The sequence below is a fragment of the Scyliorhinus torazame genome, chromosome 15 (assembly GCF_047496885.1).
Source record: "Scyliorhinus torazame isolate Kashiwa2021f chromosome 15, sScyTor2.1, whole genome shotgun sequence".
Taxonomy (NCBI): domain Eukaryota; kingdom Metazoa; phylum Chordata; class Chondrichthyes; order Carcharhiniformes; family Scyliorhinidae; genus Scyliorhinus; species Scyliorhinus torazame.
The window spans coordinates 9,062,692-9,084,918 of record NC_092721.1 but is presented as its reverse complement, the minus strand read 5'-3'; the positions used below and the strand labels follow the sequence as shown (position 1 = coordinate 9,084,918).

The 22,227-nt window shown below is 48.4% G+C and overlaps 1 protein-coding gene across 1 annotated transcript in view; it reads left to right on the top strand.

Annotated features, from left to right (window-relative positions):
* Window positions 1-22,227, top strand: part of itgbl1 (integrin, beta-like 1) — a 290,031-nt gene that overhangs the window by 122,488 nt on the left and 145,316 nt on the right. The window lies entirely within an intron of this gene.

Sequence of the window (22,227 nt, the reverse complement as noted above, 5' to 3'; positions counted from 1 at the left end):
GAGGGGAGTGTGCAGCGGGACCTGGGTGTCCTTGTGCACCATTCGCTGAAGGTAAGCATGCAGATGCAGCAGGCGGTAAAGAAGGCTAATGGTATGTTGGCCTCCATTGCGAGAGGTTTCGAGTATAGAAGCAGGGATGTGTTGCTGCAATTGTACAGGGCCTTGGTGAGGCCACACCTGGAGTATTGTGGGCAGTTTTGGTCTCCTTCTCTGAGGAAGGATGTTCTTGCTCTCGAGGGAGTGCAGCAAAGGTTTACCAGACTGATTCCAGGGATGGCGGGACTGTCATATGAGGAGAGATTGACTCGGTTGGGATTGTTCTCGCTGGAGTTCAGAAGAATGAGGGGGGATCTCATAGAGACGTATAAAATTCTAACAGGACTAGACAGGGTAGATGCAGTAAGATGTTACCAATGATGGGTGTGTCCAGAACCAGGGGTCACAGCCTGAGGATTCAGGGTAAACCATTTCAGACAAACATAAGGAAACACTTCTTCACACAAAGAGTGGTGAGCCTGTGGAATTCATTACCACAGGAAGCAGTTGATGCTAAAACATTGAATATATTCAAGAGGCGGCTGGATATAGCACTTGGGGAGAATGGGATCAAAGGCTATGGGGAGAAAGCAGGATTAGGCTATTGAGTTGGATGATCAGCCATAGATGACCAGCGTGATGAATGGCGGAGCAGGCTCGAAGGGCCAGAACACCTCCTCCTGCTCCAATCTTCTCTGTATCTATGTATCCTTCTAAATTCCAACGAGTACAGACCCAGAGTCCTCAACTGTTCCTCATATGACTAGCTCTTCATTCCAAGGATCATTCTTGTGAACCTCCTCTGGATCCTTTCCAAGGCCAGCACATCCTTCCTTAGATATGGGGCCCAAAACTGCTCACAGTACTCTAAATGGGGTCTGACCAGAGCCTTATACAGCCTCAGAAGTACATCCCTGCTCTTGTATTCTAGCCCTCTCTACATGAATGCAAACATTGCATTTGCCTTCCTAACTGCTGACTGAACCTGCACATTAACCTGAAGAGAATCGTGAATAAGGACTCCCAAGTCCCTTTGTGCTTCTGATTTGCTAAGCATCTTCCCATTTAGAAAATAGTCTATGTCTCCTTTCCTCCTTCCAAAGTGCATAACCTCACACTTTTCCACATTGTATTCCATCTGCCACTTCTTTGTCCACTCTCCAAGCCTGTCCAGGTCCTTCTGCAGCCCCCTTGCTTCCTCAATACTACCTGTCCCTCTACAGATCTTTGTATCATCTGCAAACTTAGCAACAGTGCCTTCAGTTCCTTCTTCCAGATCATTAATGTATATTGTGAAAAATTGTGGTCCCAATACTGACCCCTGAGGCACACCACTAGTCACCGGCTGCCATCCTGATAAAGACCCCTTTATCCCCACCCTCTGCCTTCTGCCAGTCAGCCAATCCTCTATCCAAGCCAGGATCTTACACTTAACACCATGGGCTCTTAACTTATTTAACAGTCTCCTATGTGGCACCTTGTCAAAGGCCTTCTGGAAATGTAAATAAATCATGTCCACTGGTTTGCTTTGTCTATCTTCCTTATTACTTCTTCAAAGAACTCTAACAGATTTGTCAGACATGACCTCCCTTTGACGAAGCCGTGCTGACTCAGTCCTATTTAACCATGCACTTCAAGTACTCTGCGATCTCATCTTTAATAATGGATTCTAAAATCTTACCAATGACTGAAGTCAGGCTGACCGGCCTATAATTTCCCGTCTTCTGCCTCCCTCCCTTCTTAAACAGGGGTGTTACATTAGCCACCTTCCAGTCCTCTGGGACCCTTCCTGCCTCCGGTGATTCCTGAAAGATCACCGCCAATGCCTCCACAATCTCCTCAGCTATATCTTTTAGGACCCTGGGGTGTAGTCCATCCGGTCCAGGTGACTTATCCACCTTCACACCTTTCAGTTTCCCCAGAACCTTCTCCTTAGTGATGGTCACTGCACTCACCTCTGTCCCCTGGTTCTCCTGGAGCTCTGGCATCCCACTGGTGTCTTCCACCGTGAAGAGTGATGCAAAGTAACTATTCAGTGCCTCTGCCATTTCTTTGTTTCCTATTATTACTTCTCCAGCCACATTTTCTGGTGGTCCAATGTCTATTTTTGGCTCTCTCTTACCTTTTATATATTGAAAAAACTCTTCCTATCTTCCTTTATATTACTGGCTAGCTTGCACTCGTACTTCATCTTCTCCCCCCTTATTGCTTTTTTAGTTGTCCTCTGCTCGCTTTTAAAGGCCTCCCAATCCTCTGGCTTCCCACTAATCCTTGCCACTTTGTCCTCATTTTTCTTTAGCTTTTATGCTGCCCTTGACTTCCCTTGTCAGCCATCGATGCCTTGTCCTCCCCTTCGCCTGTTTCCTCCTCCTTGGGAAGAATTTCTGTTGTGCCTCCCGAATAACCGCCAAAAACCCCTGCCATTGCTGTTCCACTGTCTTCCCTGCTAGGCTCCTTTTCCAATCAACTCTGGCCAGAGTTCATGACAACTTCATGTCTTTGTAGTTACCCTTATTTAATTGTAATACCGTTACATCTGATTGCAGCTTCTCCCTCTCAAACTGCAGGGTAAATTCTATCATAATGTGGTCACTGCTCCCCAAGGGTTCCTTCAGCTTAAGTTCCCTAATCAAGTCTGTCTCATTACACATCACCAAAGCCAGAATTGCCTGTTCCCTAGTAGGCTCTGTCACAAGCTGCTCCAAAAAAAATCTCTTAGACATTCCATAAATTCCTTTTCTTGGGATCCACTACCAACCTGATTTTCCCAGTCCACCTGCACATTGAAGTCCCCCATGATTATTGTAATATTGCCTTGTTACATGCCTTTTCTATCTCCTGATTTATTTTCTGCCCCACATCCTGACTACTGCTACGGGGCCTGTATATAACTCCCATCAGGGTCTTTTTACCTTTGCGATTCCTCAACTTTACAAGTCGAAATCTTCTCTACACCTATCCTATCGAATCCCTTTCATAGTTTTAAAGATTTCCATCAGGTCACCCCAAAACCTTCTCTTTTCTGGAGAAAAGAGACCCAGCCTGTTGAATCTGTCCTGGGAGTGATAACCCCTGCTATCATTCTTGTAAATCTTTCTTGCATCTGTTTTAGTGCCAATATATTATTTTACAACATGAACAGAACTCTACGCAGTGCTCCAAGTATGTCTCAACCAAGTTAACTTTGGCAATGGTAGCCCCTGAGGGTTAGCATCGTCATATTTCAAAGTTTGGCATTGGATGTATTACTGGTAAACACGCTCACCAAATAAAAGTTGCATTGATTTTTTTTTTAGCTTCATTTGTAGTTGTGTCTGCACTTAAATAATATTTAAAGATTATCTATCAGGAAGGTAATGGTTTCATCTGGGATAGTTTTGGAAGTTTGAAAGGGGTGGGGGAGAGGTGGGAAATGGATTCCAGCTGCTGCCAGTGAATAGTCCCTTTGCTCATTAAAGAGCTTTTAATAAGGACACGGAGAGTTCACACAGATTGAAATAAGAAAATAGTTTTATTTGCACAAACAATATGGACACTACCCGGGAGATCCCTACTGGGCTCCTTCTGACTGGCTGACCTTATATACATGGGTTAATTGAGATACCCCACCCCCAGCGGGGGAACTCATACTCTGCATTGAGCATTCCCATCCCATATGCTCTGTCCGGGATATTACTTGTTAAGGGGCCTGGCTGTTCAGCTTTGGAAATTTACAAATATTCTTTGGGCGAGCCCAGCCTTACGTATGTGGCTTGGGAGAATCTAGAACTAAGGGTCACTGTTTATAAATAAGAGATCGCCCATTCAAGACAGGGATGAGGAGAATTTTTTCTCTCTGAGTCATCAGTCTATAGAACTCTCTACCTCGAAAGGCAGTAGATACAGAGGGCGGGATTCTCCGTTGCCTGATTATCGCAATCGGCGATCGGGCGGGGAATCTCTTCCGACGCCCAAATCGGGAGCGGCACCGGTTTGAGGCAAGATTTTGAGTCTCCGCCCCCTCGGGACTGGCGTCATCGCGTCACGCGGCGCACGCCGTTGGAATGGCGAGGGCGCGTTATCGGAAGGCCCTCGCCCAATGCCTCCGCCGCTGATGGGCCGAGTTCCCCAACATGCGGTTGGCGTGTGGTCTGAGAGGTCGGGAACCCGGCGTGGCAGCCGCGGACTGTGTCCAGCGCCGCCACAGTCGGCCAGGAGTTGTGCCGCCGGCCGTGGGGGCTTCCGCGAGGGCTGGGGGGGGGGAGGGTGCTGGGGGGTGGCCAGGGATTGCCCGTGGGGCCATATTTGGCAGGTAGGATCCGCGCATGGGCCGGTGCCATGTTATATGGCGCGACCACTGCAGGGCGTCGCTGTGCGCATGCACGGCCATGGACCGGGTGATTCTTGGCGCGGGAGCCGGGAGTTTTACCCGGTGCCGCTGCTAGCCCCTCACCGGCCCCGGAATCGGTGAGGTTTGGGTGCCAATTCTAGTGTTGTAAAAAGCCACAGTTTCCACGCCGGAGTCGGCACTGAGCTGCAAAATCGGAGAATCCCGCCCGGAGTCTTTGAATAATCTTTGAGGCGGAGCGGGATAGATTCTTGATTAACAGTGGGGTGAAAGGTTATCGGGGGTGAAAGGTCATCGGGGGTGAAAGGTTATCGGGGGTGAAAGGTCATCGGGGGTGAAAGGTCATCGGGGGTGAAAGGTCATCGGGGGTGAAAGGTTATCGGGGGTGAAAGGTTATCGGGGGTCGGCAGGAATGTGGCGTTGAGATTACAATCAGACCAGCCACAATCTTATTGAATAACAGAGCAGGCACGAGGGGCCGAGCGGCCCACTTTCTGCTCCTAATCTGCGTGTTCGTGCCCAGCTGTCGGGTTCGTCATGGGGAACCATGTCGTTTTTTCTGTGGTGGATTTGAAATGAAATCAGGGGGGGCCCAAGTAGCACCAGCGCGAGTGTCGAACCAAACCCGTCATCCACAGTCGCTGCTTTCAACTCCCTGGCTTTCCGAGGAGCTGCCCGCTCTAATCAGCAAAGCCACTGGGATCAGGCATTCCTCTGGCATTCCTCACCACTAATTGGACACTGTCAGAATATACACCAGTATATCATGGTGCAGACACACACTGATGGACACACAGTGGGACCAATCAACACACACACCGCAGCCAATCACCAGTGAGAGCACATGCACTATAAAGACAGGAGGCATCAGAGTTCCCGCGCATTCGCGTTGCAGCTAGCTAGGAGGACAGAGCTCACAGCCTGCAGCACAGACATTCACCATGTGCTGAGTGCATCGACTGGTTAGGACAAGGCAAAGGTCTTTAGTTAAAGCTAGCACCGTGTTAACCCACAGTCTGAGTATGTTTAACAGTTAATGATTCAATAAAATAGTGTTGCACTATTTCAAGTGTTGGTGACCTGTATGTGATCCGGACACCCAACACAACATGATACCAGGCGTTGAGGGATATTAGCACTTCTTAGACCTACCTGCAAGTGATCTGCCTTCCGCCAGCATTCCGTCATCCTGCAACATGGACAACATCAGCCCGCCGCCGCCGCTCCGCATCGCCGACAACCTCGGGGCCAACTGGAAGATTTTCAAACAGCGCTTCCAGCTCTTCCTCGAGGCCACAGACAGGGAGGGTGCCTCGGATACCAGGAAGATTGCTCTTCTCCTCTCCACGGCCGGGGGCCATGCCATCCACATTTTCAATTCTCTCACCTTTGCGGATGATGAAGATAAAACAAAGTTCAAGACGGTCCTCCTCAAGTTTGACATTCACTGCAGTGTAGAAGTGAATGAAAGTTTTGAGCGCTACGTGTTCCAACAGCGTTTGCAGGGTAAGGATGAACCTTTCCAAACCTTTCTTACGCACCTCCGCATCCTTGAGCAGTCTTGCAGCTACGGGCCCACCTCCGACTCCATGATACTCGACCAGATCGTTTTGGTGTTCAGTCAGACCCACTACGCCAGCAGCTCCTCAAGGTAAAGCAGCTCACGCTAGTGTTGATCTCCAAATTTCTTTCTCTGTCAGTCTGGCCTCAATAAAAGTTGAGACGGATTCGCACGTAAACAGAAGTTATTTATTTAGCTTGCAAGCTTAATCACCTTACAGAAATGAAAGAGACATCCAGCCTCTTACATCCCAGAAAACGACTGAACTAACAGACAAAGGGATCTCTGCAAAATCAGTTCAAATGGTATCAAGTTTCACATACTCGACGGACATAGGTCAGCCTATGTCCCTCCTGACCTGTTCGATCTATTCTGATTGGCTCACTTCCAATCCCTTTCTCTGGCCCCTATCAATGAAGCATCACCCTCATAGACACACCTCTTCCTGCTTTTTCCATGCGGTCTCAAATTCCTTTGTCCCTAACTGCAAAAATCAAAGTGGCTTATTTCTACATTACATTAACTAGTAACTCTAAAGTAACTATTTTATATCACATTCGTCATTCCCTCCTTTTATCATTCCATGATAACCGAACTATCCAATCTATAGCTACGGTTCCTCATCTAAAAAGATTCGTCGCTGCATTTCCAATTCCTGTCTTAGCCCCCCTTCATCTGCTTCACCCTCATGGATTTTAACAGTTAAATTTTTTTCTCGGTGATTGGGGCGGTGATCTGATCCAGTGCACCCAGCATTCTACCCATCACACATTTAAGGATGGCCAGGCCCACAAAGATGCAGCCGATAGCTACCACTCGATACATGGCCATATTTATCAACCAGTCCTTCCATCCTCCAAATCCCCAGTTACCCCAAGAGTCAGGATCCTGCATCCCGTCCAAGTGATCCCGTATGCGATCCATAAATTTAGTAATGTTAGCAGTCAAGTCCTGAATCCCCATAATACACTTGCCCTGTACTATGGCGCATACCCCACCCTCACGGGCCAGAAGATAGTCAAGAGCATACCGGTTGCGTAAGGACCTCCCAGTAGCCCAGTTTATCCAATTTTGAAATGCCCATTCGGGCCGCCCAGCAATGCAGAAAGCCCTATTCCCAACAGTGATATGAGAGACATTCGCCCAGCCACAAAGGAGCTGGAGGCCAGCGTTCAATGGAACGCAAGTGGTGCTATAACAAACGCATTGGCCAGACGCCTGGGTGATATGGCACCTCCTGTCCGTACAGGTGGGAAACAGACATGTTATATTTGTGTCCACCTCTACCAGCAAACAGCCATATCCTTCACTGCTGAAGCAATTCTCGTACGACCGGGAATCCCTATTGGGAGTGAAGTGGCTAGGTATGTACGCCCTCCACCGTCGCAGCCTATCGTACTGTGAATGGGAATTATCCCGAGGGAGGGGAAGGCAAATAGCCGGTGGTGCTGAATCCGGATCGTAAGGAAGAGTGACTTGCTCGGGCAATGGCTCGGAACGCTGACAATGAACCACCGTTTGGGGAGTGCCCCAAAGCGGTGAAACAGAAAATAACCTAGACACCGCTGCGGGGTTTGGGTAGCAGACAACCCGTCCCTGGCCATACAGACGGTGGTAAATCTGGTAGAAGAGATTCATACTACCCGGGTTTTCCTCAGTTTGGCCTTTAATTAACTTAAGTGCATCTCCCGGTAACTTACGTTCTAGCTGTACTTCCCTTCTCACACGCCCCGTCCTCTCTCTAGTCCCTTTCTCTTTCTCATGGTCTCTTCCTACACTCTTCTGACAGCCTGATGTTACCTTTATTGTACCACTTTTAACACATCCAAAATCAAATTTACATGTATTCCAAAAACAAGGCAATGTCCATATAATGTTCCCTTCCCATCGCCGGGGCCGGTGCAGCTGCTTCATGACTCCCGCATTCTCCTTAACTTTGATGACCTTCCATGAGTCTATACCATGTCCTCGTATATGGGGGCAGTGAAGAACATCACCTGTGCATAGGTGATGTATCCTTGTAGATTGGTTGGGGCTACACAGATACATAATATTCCCCTTTTCCATGTCCATCGCCAATAACACGCCAAGCGAAGTGAGGCCAAATATCAGACAGACGATGCGTAGCCACTCCATCATGCTCCACACCTGTAAAATAGCACTGGAGAAGGGAGGCAGGTTAGTATCCGACCTTTTACAGTAGTGGAGATGGGCTCAATTTACAGTGATGTAGGTGGACCCAAGCACTTCGCCCCTCCACTTTAACTGCTGTGGGGGTGGTAAGGAGAACTTGGAAGGGCCCGTCCCATCGCGGCTCCGACCCCTTCCTAGTCCAATTTTTGACCATTACATAACTACCGGGCTGGACTGAAAGTGAGCTAGGTACTGGGGCAATGGCTCGTGAGCCGCGCGGACTTGGCCATGGAGTTCCTTGAGCACTTGCGTAAGGGCTAGAACATAGGTGGTCATTTCCTCAGTCATCTGATGAAACTGAACCCGTCTGGGAACCTGCAGGCTCCAGGGAGTTCTAAGAGGCCTGCCATAGAGAATCTCGGCGGGAGAGAGCCGGGCCGGTCCCGCAGGTGTAACCCGCAGCTGGAAGAGGGCAACGGGGAGCAACTTAAGCCATGTCAGTCCCGTGTCTGCTCTTAATTTAGTCAATTTAGTTTTGAGGGTCTGATTGTGTCTTTCAACCACCCCGGCTGCCTGTGGTCTGTAAGCACAGTGTAACTGCTGGCGTATGCCCAACTGGGAGCAAAACTCCTTGTTAATTTGTCCAATAAAATGAGGCCCATTATCAGAACTTAACTGAGCTGGTATACCGTACCGGGGAATGATTTCCCTCATCAAGACTTTAACCACAGTAGCAGCTTTACTATAGATAGTCGGATACGCCTCAACCCATCTGCTGAACACATCCACAATGACCAAAACATATTTATAACATTGACACCTTTCCAACTCAATGTAATCCATTTGGAGCGTCTCAAAGGGACCACTGGGCAACGGGGTTTGCCCCTTCCCACAAGGGATACCTTTTCCGGTGTTATATTGCTGACAAATCAAACACCGATTACTGATACTTTGGGCCAACCCCTGCATTTTAGGGTGCCACCAAGTGTCCAGCAACAAATCACTAGTCCCTCGAGCCCCACAATGAGTTGCAAAGTGTACACATTCAATGACCCATAAAGCCAGTACATCAGACATACAAGTCTGATGTGCAGGCGTGGTCCATAAAGAGGAAACAGAATCATATGTACAACCTAACCGTTTCCACATTTGTTTATCACTCTCAGGAGCGTCCTCCTGTAACCTTATGACGTCTTGGATGGTTGGCATTGGCTTGTCAGAAGCAGACACATTCATAGTAGATCGTTTAGTCTGACTTAACATTTTAGGCACCATCACTTGCTGAATTTGTGCGGCTGTGCGCGCTGCACAATCTGCTCGTTCATTACCAACGTCAACTGGGGTTGTACCATTCGTGTGGGCAGCACATTTAATAACGGAAATCTGCGCTGGCAGAAGGAGGGCCTGCAGTAGGTCATTAACTAAACCCCGGTGGGATATTTGACCACACATAATCATGTCAGGTTGTTCTGACGAAATGTCACTCAAATCGCCCCTTATTGTGGTAGTTTCCTGAATCAAGGCTAAACAGTCGTGGCCAGGTGCGTCTTCATGGACAGGGGGACCACTAAGAAAACAGGCTGGATTGATAGTGGTACAGTATTTAAATGTCAGACGTGGATTGTTCAAAAGGTATATCTCATACCTATTCTGACGAGCTGCGGTAAGATGCTGACCATTCGCCCCATATCCCTGGCATGGTACTGGTCATGGACCTGACGTGTAATATGAGGGCTTACCGAAGCTGACTGTGGCCATAAATGTGGTGATATTGTAACAAAATCGGCTGTACCTTCTTTTCCCGTGACTGTGGCTGTAACCTTGACTGGCCATTCGGTCTCAAGTAATGGCCAGTATTTGTCCTCCAACTCCCTGTTTCGTCCAGTTCTGTCATAGGCCAGGGTAACATGATGCAGTGATAGTGGCTGTTCAATGTCTAACGTCCACCACTGGGGGGTGATAGAAATATAGCACTGTTGTCTCATCCTCCTCTTCGCTGATCCACCCACCCAAAGTCACTATATTGGAGCTCCTGCTGGTAAACTACCATTTCTGCCGCTTGTTGGGATCGCAGATCATCCTTTTTCATTACATACTCAGTCTTAACCTTTGTAACTGAGCCTCCTTCTTGGCCTACACCCTCCTTCCAGTAAAATCTGACTGCCCTTGCCATCTGGGAAGGGTCGTTCTCTGTCCAATTCATGTTATTACATTTCACAGCAGTAACCACAGAAGGTGGTAGGCAATGCATTAACATAGCACAGTATTGAGGGGAATTCTGACCATTTTGATACAGCAAATCGCCTGACTGCCCCCGGTAGATTTCATTAAAACGCCCCAGACATTCCTATGGCTCACCAATCTTCCCAGGTTTTAGGTCTAAGATAACAGAAAGATTTATGGGCCTTTGAAATGTGCTATTCAACGCATTCAAGATCTGTGTCCTTCTTTTCTCTATTTGCTCTCTTTTTTTTTAAAACTTAAAAATGTTTGAAAATTCAAATTGAATTACTGCAACTTGCAAGCTTAGCTCTGATCTCAACTCAGAACTAAATTTACAATTTGCTTAACACAAACTTGTATAACATTTACAACTTAATTATTTCTTTATCTTAACAATTTTTTCTTTTAACAAGTTTTTTTTTTCTGTTACATACACATAAGTATTAGCAAAATCAACTATCATAAGTATTAGCAAAATCAATTATCATCTTCAGATTGACACTTTTTAAAATGGTGTCCATGATCTTCTTTAAGTTTCTATTAATCTCCAGATAAAATGAGATAAACCTTATTTCAAGTAAGTAAAATTTAAGATTCTGGCAATTTCAATCAATTGCTTTCGAAAATAATAACTTTTATCAAAGAGGTGGAGAAACCCACTGGTTTCCTTTAATTAATTCAAAACGTAACTTTGCTGGTGTTCACTGACTCAAAGGAAAGGTATCCGATTACACTGCAGACTGTTATCTCAAGGCCTGAGTGAGAAGCACTGTCTGTTTTCAACTCCGCCTGCTGCTGTTAACCCTTTGAGAGACTTCTGCTTCAACCTCACAATCTCAACTAGACCTCGGAACTTTACAGTCCAAGGAGACAATTTTAGCTTAATCAACTATATATTTAAAACACTCACACATAGAGTTGAACCATCTTCAGATTTAAAAACAGTTATACTGGACTGAACCCCCATCTATTGACGTCCCATCAGCCCCTGAACCCATATAATAGACTGAACCTTTATTATTTAAAGTCCCATCAGCCTCTGAACCCTAATAATAGACTGAACCTTTATTATTTAAGTCACATCAGCCTCTGAACCCCGATAATAGACTGAACCTTTATTATTTAAAGTCACATCAGCCTCTGAACCCCGATAATAGACTGAACCTTTATTATTTAAAGTCACATCAGCCCAAAACCCTCACCCAAGCCGAAACAACAATATGAAATCCCATCAATTAAAGTGCTAATCCCCAGACTGACCTGTGATTTCGTCGAGGCGGTCTTTCTGTGCCAACCGCGAGTGACCAGACTAATCAGACGATAAGAAGAGGGGAACAATCAATGCTGGTCGTTTTCCATTTCTACATTGAGGGCCCTTTGTTCCCGTCCTCCTGTTCATAATCAGTCTAATTCTGATTTCGCAGTTGGAACAGGATCGCCCAGAGAAATCCCGGTTTTCGGCACCAAATGTTGATCTCCAAATTTCTTTCTCTGTCAGTCTGGCCTCAATAAAAGTTGAGACGGATTCGCACGTAAACAGAAGTTATTTATTTAGCTTGCAAGCTTAATCACCTTACAGAAATGTAAGAGACATCCAGCCTCTTTCATTCCAGAAAACGACTGAACTAACAGACAAAGGGATCTCTGCAAAATCAGTTCAAATGGTATCAAGTTTCACATACTCGACGGACATAGGTCAGCCTATGTCCCTCCTGACCTGTTCGATCTATTCTGATTGGCTCACTTCCAATCCCTTTCTCTGGCCCCTATCAATGAAGCATCACCCTCATAGACACACCTCTTCCTGCTTTTTCCATGCGGTCTCAAATTCCTTTGTCCCTAACTGCAAAAATCAAAGTGGCTTATTTCTACATTACATTAACTAGTAACTCTAAAGTAACTATTTTATATCACATTCGTCATTAGCGACCGCCATCGAGACCCGTGTCTTACACGAAAACGCCACGAGTCGGTATTCCCACATCCAAGCGGCTGAAACGGCGCGGCAAGGTCCCCACGAGGCGGAACGGGTCCAAGCGTTTGAGCAACTCCAGGGCCTCAGCCTGGATGAGGGCGGCCAATTTGCGCGCTTTTCGCGGACTCCCGCGCTTGTGCGCACCAAATGAGGGGACGGCGACATTGAGGAACGTAATGCGCAGGCGCGCACCACACACGACCGCACCGTGCATGCGCGGTGGCGCAGCGAACATGCTGACGCTACGACATGTGGCAACTGTGGCTCCGCCCATTTAAAACGGCTATGCCCTGCCAAATCTCGACAATGCCTCCGATGTGGCAGACTTGGCCACTATGCTGCCTTCTGCCGAGCAGCTCAGCCTGCCAATTCATATCGCTTCAGCCAACCTCGCAGGAATGTCCGGGCAATTCAACCCACGGTCACCGAGTCCGATGCGGACCTCCCACACAGCAGTGACACCGAGGACCCAAAGGCGCCTTTTCGAGTCGGTATCGTGACAAAAAACAGGGTGTCCCCGAAGCAAAGACACCAGCCGCTGTCGGTATACAGCATCGATCCAGACGATGAGTGGTGTGCCACCCTGACGGTCAACCGGTCCCAAATACGATTCCGCCTGGACACTGGTGCCTCCGCCAATCTCATTGTGCAGTCTGACCTCCAAAGCCTTCGTGTCAAACCAGCCATCCTCCCATCAGCCTGCCAGCTATTAGATTATAATGGCAATGCCATTGCTGCCAGCGGCTCGTGTCAGCTCGAAGTGACGCACAGGTCACGCAAAGCCATCCTTCCTTCCGAGATCGTGGGCTCCTCGAAAGCCTCCCTGCTTGGCGCGCAGGCATGCAAGCTGTTGAACCTAGTTCAGAGAGTTCACTCTCTCTCTCCTGATGACACGTCTGCCTTTCAGGACGCTGACTTCAGGGCGCAACTCAACACCATCATCGACCAGCACCACGATGTCTTCGAAGGCATGGGCACGCTCCCATATACTTACAAGATCCTACTCAAACAGAACGCCACGCCTGTGGTGCATGCACCTCGCAGGGTCCCAACACCCCTTAAGGACCGCCTCAAGCAGCAACTGCAGGACCTCCAGGACCAAGGAGTGATCTCCAGAGTTACGGAACCAACCGACTGGGTCAGTTCCATGGTGTGTGTAAAAAAGCCTTCCGGCGAATTGAGAATTTGCGTTGATCCCAAGGATCTGAATCGCAATATCATGAGGGAGCGTTATCCAATTCCCAAGCGCGAAGAGATCACATGCTAGACGGCTCGCGCCAAGCTCTTCACCAAACTCGACACCTCAAAAGGATTCTGGCAAATCCAGCTCGACAAATCCAGCAGGAAACTGTGTACATTCAATAACCCCTTTGGCAGATATTGTTACAACAGGATGCCGTTTGGGATCATATCTGCTTCAGAAGTGTTCCACAGGATCATGGAACAAATGATGGAAGGCATTGAAGGTGTTCGCGTCTATGTCGACGACATAATAATTTGGTCCATGCAGGAGCATGTCAGTCGCCTCCAGCGCGTGCTCAAACGTATACGTGAGCATAGCCTCCGCCTCAACAGGGACAAATGCTCTTTTGGTCAGACGGAACTCAAGTTCCTCGGGGACCACATCTCCCAGTTGGGTGTGCGGCCGGATGCGGACAAGGTAGCTGCTATCACAGCCATGAAAACGCCAGAGGACAAGAAGGCGGTCCTCCGATTTCTGGGCATGGTCAGCTTTTTAGGGAAGTTCATCCCTAACCTCGCCTTTCATACCACGGCTCTCAGGAACCTGGTCAGGAAGACGGCAGACTTCCAATGGCTCCCTGCCCACGAGCGCGAATGGAGAGAACTCAAAACAAAACTGACCATGGCCCCGGTCTTAGCTTTCTTTGATCCAGCAAAAGAGACCAAAATTTCGACCGATGCCAGCCAATCCGGCATTGGGGCAGTGCTCCTTCAACATGATGAGGCTTCATCATAGGCCCCCGTTGCATATGCATCACGTGCCATGACCCCCACGGAGCAGCGCTACGCGCAGATAGAAAAGGAGTGCCTGGGCCTTCTGACCGGTGTGGTTAAGTTTCACAATTATGTGTACGGACTTCCTCAATTCACCGTCGAGACCGACCATCGCCCGCTGGTCAATATAATACAGAAAGACTTGAACGACATGACGCCTCGCCTCCAGCGTATTCTTCTCAAACTCCGGCGATATGACTTCCAGCTGGTATACACCCCAGGCAAAGACCTAATCATTGCCGACGCTCTCTCCAGGGCAGTCAACACTCCATGTGACCCAGCGGGATTTGTCTGCCAGGTTGACACCCATGTGGCCTTCGTGGCCTCCAATCTACCTGCCACGGATGAACGCCTCGTCCAAATTCGCCGCGAGATGGCGGCTGACCCTTTGCTACAGCGTGTCATGCGCCACCTAACGGACGGGTGGCTCAAGGGCCAATGCCCTCAGTTCTATAACGTCAGAGATGATCTGGCGGTAGTAGACAGTGTTCTCCTGAAACTGGACCGCATTGTCAACCCGCATAGCATGCACCAGCTCGTCCTGGAACAGCTACACGAGGGTCATCTTGGCGTGGAAAAGTGCCGCCGACGGGCCCGAGAGGCAGTGTACTGGCCCGGCATTAATGAGGACATAGCCAACACAGTGCTCAACTGCCCCACTTGTCAGCGCTTCCAGCCGGCCCAACCACATGAGACCCTACAGCCCCATGAGTTGGTCACGTCCCCTTGGACCAAGGTGGGCATCGACCTGTTCCACGCGCTGGGCAGGGACTATGTCCTGATTGTGGACTTCTTTTCACATTACCTGGAGGTGATATGTTTGCACGGCATCACATCGTCTGCAGTCATCCGTGCCTGTAAGGACACCTTTGCTTGACACGCCATCCCACTCACGGTTATGTCGGACAATGGCCCCTGCTTCGCAAGCCAGGAATGGTCCAACTTTGCCAGGTGGTACAACTTTGTGCATGTGACATCCAGTCCCCTGTACTCCCAATCCAACGGCAAAGCAGAGAAGGGCGTCCACATAGTCAAACGGCTCCTCTGCAAGGCTGCCGATGCTGGGTCCGATTTCTACCTCGCCTTGCTGGCCTATCGCTCGGCCCCACTGTCCACTGTCTGTCGCCAGCCCAGCTGCTCATGGGTCGCACCCTGAGGATGACGGCGCCGTCCATTCATGTCCCGGACCTCGACCACATTCCGGTCCTTCAACGAATGCAACTGTCTCGTGCACAGCACAAGGCGGCTCATGACTCCCGTGCAGCTGATCTCCCTGCTCTGGCTCCAGATGACAACGTCCGCATCCATCTTCCGGATGGTGGCTGGTCTGCAACTGCTGTGGTTCTTCGGCAGGTGTTGTCCTTTGGCAGGTGGCCCCTCGCTCGTTCCTGGTTCATCTACCGGATGGCTCCATTCTGCGCCGCAATCGACATGCCCTTTGTCTCGTTTCACGCTCGCTACGTGATCCTCCACTATTACCTTGCTCCCCTGTTGACCCTGACCTGGACTGTGCAGAGATTCCGGTCACTCTGCATCCTCCTCACTCTGACGCAGTCCAGCCCGCTCCTCAGCTGGCGGCTCCCGACCCACCCGCGGTCAACCGGAATTTGTCGTCCACCTCAGAGACTTAATTTGTGAACTTTGTGAAACTTATGGACTTTCTGATTTGTTCTGTTCTTCCGTTTAATTGTTTACGTGGTTTGTATATAGTGTTCATCTCGTTATTCTTGTGACACACTGTTTTTCTGCACCAGGCACCTTCCCATGTAAATAGCTTAGTTTTCATATACATAGTCCTGTAAATATTTCGCGCACACATAGTCAGGGACATTCACCATACACTATTTATTGCCACACAGGTACACTTTTTATAAAAGGGGGATGTCATAATATACACCAGTATATCATGGTGCAGACACACACTGATGGACACACAGTGGGACCAATCAACACACACAACACCGCAGCCAATCACCAGTTAGAGCACACGCACTATAAAGACAGGGGGCATCAGAGTTCCCGCGCATTCGAGTTGCAGCTAGCTAGGAGCACAGAGCTCACAGCCTGTAACACAGACATTCACCATGTGCTGAGTGCATCGACTGGTTAGGACAAGGCAAAAGTCTTTAGTTAAAGCTAGTATCGTGTTAACCCACAGTCTGAGTATGTTTAACAGTTAATGATTCAATAAAATAGTGTTGCACTATTTCAAGTGTTGGTGACCTGTATGTGATCCAGAACACCCAACACATCAGATAGCATGTTCACCTCCTGGACAATTGGGCCATTTTAATTCTGAATTGGCACTGCAATAGCAGCAGATGCCATTTCCCTGGCCCTACACTCATCCCCAGAGCATCTCGACAACAAGGATCCCTACATCAGACACATATTTATTGACTAGAGCTCCACCTTCAATACCATAATCCCAGCCAAGCTCATATCAAAGCTCCAAAACCTAGGACTTGGCTCCCCACTCTGCAACTGGATCCTCGATTTTCTGACCAACAGACCACAATCAGTAAGCATGAACAACAACACCTCCTCCACAATAGTCCCCAATACCAGGGCCCCGCAAGGCTGCGTACTTAGCCCCCTACTCTACTCCCTGTACACACATGGCTGCGCAGCTAAATTTGGTTCAAACTCCAACTACAAGTTTGCTGACAATATGACAATAATGGGCCGGGTCTCAAATAACGACGAGTCAGAATACAGGAGGGAGATAGAGAACCTAGTGGAGTGGCTTAGCGACAACAATCTCTCCCTCAATGCCAGCAAAACTAAAGAGCTGGTCATTGACTTCAGGAAGCAAAGTACTGTACATATCCCTGTCAGCATCAATGGGGCCGAGGTGGAGATGGTTAGCAGTTTCAAATGCCTAGGGATGCACATCTCCAAAAATCTGTCCTGGTCCACCCACATCGACGCTACCACCAAGAAAGCACAACAGCGCCTATACTTCCTCAGGAAACTAAGGAAATTCGGCATGTCCACATTGACTCTTACCAACTTTTACAGGTGCACCATAGAAAGCATCCTATCTGGCTGCATCACAGCCTGGTATGGCAACTGCTCGGCCCAGGACCGCAAGAAACTTCAGAGAGTCGTGAACACAGCCCAGTCCATCACACAAACCTTCCTCTCATCCATTGACTCCATCTACACCTCCCGTTGCCTGGGGAAAGCGGGCAGCATAATCAAAGACCCCTCCCACCCGGCTTACTCACTCTTCCAACTTCTTCCATCGGGCAGGAGATACAGAAGTCTGAGAATACGCACGAACAGACTCAAAAACAGCTTCTTCCCCACTGTCACCAGACTCCCAAATGACCCTCTTATGGACTGACCTCATTAACACTACACCCTGTATGCTTCACCCGATGCCGGTGCTTATGTAGTTACATTGTGTACCTTGTGTTGCCCTATTATGTATTTTCTTTTATTCCCTTTTCTTTTCATGTACTTAATGATCTGTTGAGCTGCTCGCAGAAAAATACTTTTCACTGTACCTCGGTACACGTGACAATAAACAAATCCAAATCCAAATCCAATAGCGAGGCAGCAGGGGTGCAACGTTGGGACCCAGAATTCTTCTGGGTGCTGGTTTTCTGACCAGAGTGACTGAGGGCTAAGTAACAGTCGATTAAAGACAGTCACATGGATTTGTGGAGGGGAGGCCATATTTAAATAACGCGGCAGCCTTTTTTTTTTGCAGAGGTTATTAACGTGATGGATTAGGGAGTGCTTGTGGATGTTGTCCATACGAACGTGCAGAAGGCACTGGATAAGGTACCACACAAGCGATTGAATGAAAGTTAATGTTATGGCATGGATTGGTTAGTTGCGGGGAAGAGAGGAACCAGAGTGTGGATAAAGGGCCCATTCACTTTGTGACAAGATCAGGACTGAGGCCTCAGCTTTCCACCATATGGAGGAGTGACTTGGATGGGAATTGCATGTCCATATGTGGAGATGACACTACGTTAGCAGGCAAAGAAAGATGTGCAGAACAGAGCAGAAAGTTACAAAGGAATTTTGCTGGATGAAATGAGGGAATAAAATTCTGGGAGGCAGAGTTTCCGATGGGGAAGTGTGAAGGCATTCCATTGCACCTGAGAAAGTCAAATCAGAATATTTAATGATGAGAGTCTAAAGCCTGTTAGACGACAGGCCCGAAAGTTAGTCAATGCCTTTATCTCAGTCAAGGGGAAGTGATGTTTCTTCTGTAAAGAGGCCAAAGCCTGTCCACCATCTACAAGGCACAAGTCAGGAGTGTGATGGAATACTCTCCACTTGCCTGGTTGAGTGCAGCTCCAACAACACTCAAGAAGCTCGACACCATCCAGGACAAAGCAGCCCCGCTTGATTGCTATCCCAACCACCATCTTAGACATCCACTCACTCTCTCCACCACTGATTCCCAGTAGAAAGTGTGTACTATTAACAGAATGTGCCATAGTTACTCACCAAGGCTCCTTCGACAGCAGATTCCAAGCCCCTGACTTCCACCAGCCAGAAGGACAAGAGCAGCAGATACCAGGGAACACCGTCGCCTGCAAGTTGCCCACTAAGCCGCACAACATCCTGACTTGGGACTACATCCCCGTTGCTTCATTGTCGCTGGGGCAAAATTGAGGAGCTCCCAGCCTAACAGCACTAAGGATGTACCTGCACCAAGTGGACTTCAACAGTTCAAGAGGGCGGTTTCGTGATGCAGTCGGTCGCACCTTGCCTCTGAGCTGGAAACTCTGGGTTCGAGTGCCGACCATGCTTTGCTGCTCACAGAAGAAGTGTTCATGATGTGATTTCAATAGCTTGATAGCACAGTGGTTAGCACTGTCGCTTCACAGCTCCAGGTTCCCAGGTTCGATTCCCGGCTTGGGTCACAGTCTGCGCGGAGTCTGCACGTTCTCCCCGTGTCTGCGTGGGTTTCCTCCGGGTGCTCCGGTTTCCTCCCAGAAATCCCGAAAGACATGCAGCGTAGGTGAATTGTACATTCTGAATTCTCCCTCTGTGTACCCGAACAGGCGCCGGAATGTGGCGACTAGGGGCTTTTCACAGTAAATTCATTGCAGTGTTAATGTAAGCCTACTTGTGACAATAATAGATTATTAATCACCTTGTTAATCCTCCCAACATTTCCCCACTTTCCCCCAGAGGAGAAACAAATGTGTGTTGAAAATATCGCACAAACAAACCGAGCCGAAGGCTAAAAGCTTTGTTGAGAAGGTAGGTTTTAAGGAACAGTTTAAAGGAGGAAAGGGAGGTGGAGAGGTTTACAGAGGGCATTCCAGAACTCCGGGGCCCAGGGAGCTGAAGGCACGGCCGCCAGTGGTGAAGAGATCAAAATCAGAGATGCTCAAGAAACCAGAACTGAAGGAGTGCAGCGATTCTGAAGGGTTGTGGGACTGGAGGCGATGACAGCGACAGGGAAGAGCGAGGCCATGGAGGGGTTTGAAAACAAGGACGAGAATTTTAAAATTGAGGCCTTGCTTGATTGGAGCCTGTGTATGTCAGTGAGCACGGGGATGGTGAGCGAAGGCATTAGGTGTGAGTTCGGACAAGGGCAGTAGAGTTTTGGATGACCTCAAATTTACAGAGGGTAGGATTTGGGTGGAAGGCCGGGACTGGATTGGATTTGTTTATTGTCACGTGTACCGAGGTACAGTGAAAAGTATTTTTCTGCTAGCAGCTCAAACTGATCATTTAGTACATGAAAAGAAAAAAAAATACAAAATAGGGCAACTACATTCGGACAAGGGGTAATTTAATAGGAAATAACCTTTATTCACCTGGTAATTTTGTTTTTTGTGATGTTAAAGGGATAGACTAGATTAAGCAGATTTGCACATTAGCAGCAATGTAATTTATTACACAATTTATGGAATTAAAATTGTAATTAATGTAAATACGAAAATCATCACATAGCAGGCGCCAGCTGTGGCTCTGTGAGTCGAGACCTGAGCACAAATTGCAGGGTGAAATCTCCAGGGTCTGTCTGAGGTGCTGTCTTTCACACCAGCCCCTGTCTGTCACCTCTCTGGTGGATGTGAAGAACAGACGGGTTATCCCCGATGTCCTGGGGCCAATATCTATCCCTCAACTAACATCACTAAGAAGCAGATTATCTGCTCATAATCATGTTCTTGTTTGTGGACAAACTGGCTCTCGCATTTCCTGCATTAGGACAGTGACTGGTTGTATGGGCAGCACGGTACCACAGTGTTAGCACTGTTGCTTCACAGCCCCAGAGGCCTGGGTTCGATTCCCGGCTTTGGTAACCGTCTGTGCGGAGTCTGCACGTTCTCCCCGTGTCTGCGTGGGTCTCCTCCGGGTGCTCCGGTTTCCTCCCACAAGTCCCGAAAGACGGGCTTGTTAGGTGAATTGGACATTCTGAATTCTCCTTCTGTGTACCCGAACAGGCGCCAGAATGTGGCGACTAGGGGCTTTTCACAGTAACTTCATTGCAGCGTTAATGTAAACCTACTTGTGACAATAAAGATTATTATTAGGGGCTGGTTTAGCACAGGGCTAAATCGCTGGCTTTTAAAGCAGACCAAGGCAGGCCAGCAGCACGGTTCAGTTCCCGTAACAGCCTCCCCGAACAGGCGCCGGAATGTGGTGACTAGGGGCTTTTCACAGAAACTTCATTGAAGCCTACTTGTGACAATAAGCGATTTTCATTTTTTCATTTTAATTATAAAATGTGTTGGATATCGGTGATTTAGAAATGCAAATTTTAAAATTTTTTTTCTTCTTCTTCTGAATTGCTGAAGAAAAATCTACTCATCTGAAAGGAAAAGATAAACTAGTGCTTCAGGCCGAATATCTAATCAGAGGGAAATATTCTTCTCATCTCTTATCCCCATCCTGATCGTCGGCAAACTGCTTAGGCATTTCCAGCTTTTATTTTCTAGTTTTGAGTATTTGTAATTTCCCCCTCTTTATCTCACTTACTTGAATGCTCAGGTTTTGACAGTTGTGGCATCATTCCAGAAGGTTCTGCAGCTCTGTACCTTTCACAGAAGCGGCACTCGTCAGTGATCTGCTTATTGAGGATCCAGGTTGTTAATTGCCTCACGGTAGTTTGCATGAGGCACTATTGCCGAGTCCTGCTCACTCGATGCATTTTTGCATAATTCAATGTACATTTTTAAAGTTATTACACAATGTGTTCACTTTTAAATCATTGTAGTAGACTGTCACTCGATTACTTTTTAAAAAAGATTTTTATTAAGGTATTTGCAAACTTTTTATAACAATAACAAAAACAATAACATTAACACGGTAAAATAAACATTTCCCCACCCGACCCAATCCTCACACACCACAACCATCTGACACTTATCCGTCTGCCCCCCCCCCCCCCCCCCCCCCGGAATGCTGCTTCTGCCGACATTTTAATTTTCCCCGAGAAAGTCGACGAACGGCTGCCACCTCCGGGTGAACCCCAACATTGACCCTCTTTAGGCGAACTTTATTTTCTCGTCACTGAGAAACCCAGCCATGTCACTAACCCAGGTCTCTACACCCGGGGGCTTCGAGTCCCTCCACAGTAACAAGATCCGTCTCCGGGCTACCAGGGAGGCAAAGGCCAGGTCGTCGGCCTCTTTCACTCCCTGAACTCACGGATCTTCTGACACTCCAAAGGTCGCAACCTCTGGACTCGGCACCACCCGTGTTTCTAGCACCGTGGACATTGCCTTCGCAAACCTCTGCCAAAACCCCCTGAGCTTCGGGCATGCCCAGAACATGTGGACATGGGGCGAAATTCTCCCGAAACGGCGCGATGTCTGCCGACAGGCGCCCAAAACGGCGCCAATCAGACGGGCATCGCGCCGCCCCAAAGGTGCGGAATGCTCCGCGTCTTTGGGGGCCGAGCCCCAACATTGAGGGGCTAGGCCGACGCCGGAGGGATTTCCGCCCCGCCAGCTGGCGGAAACGGCCTTTGTT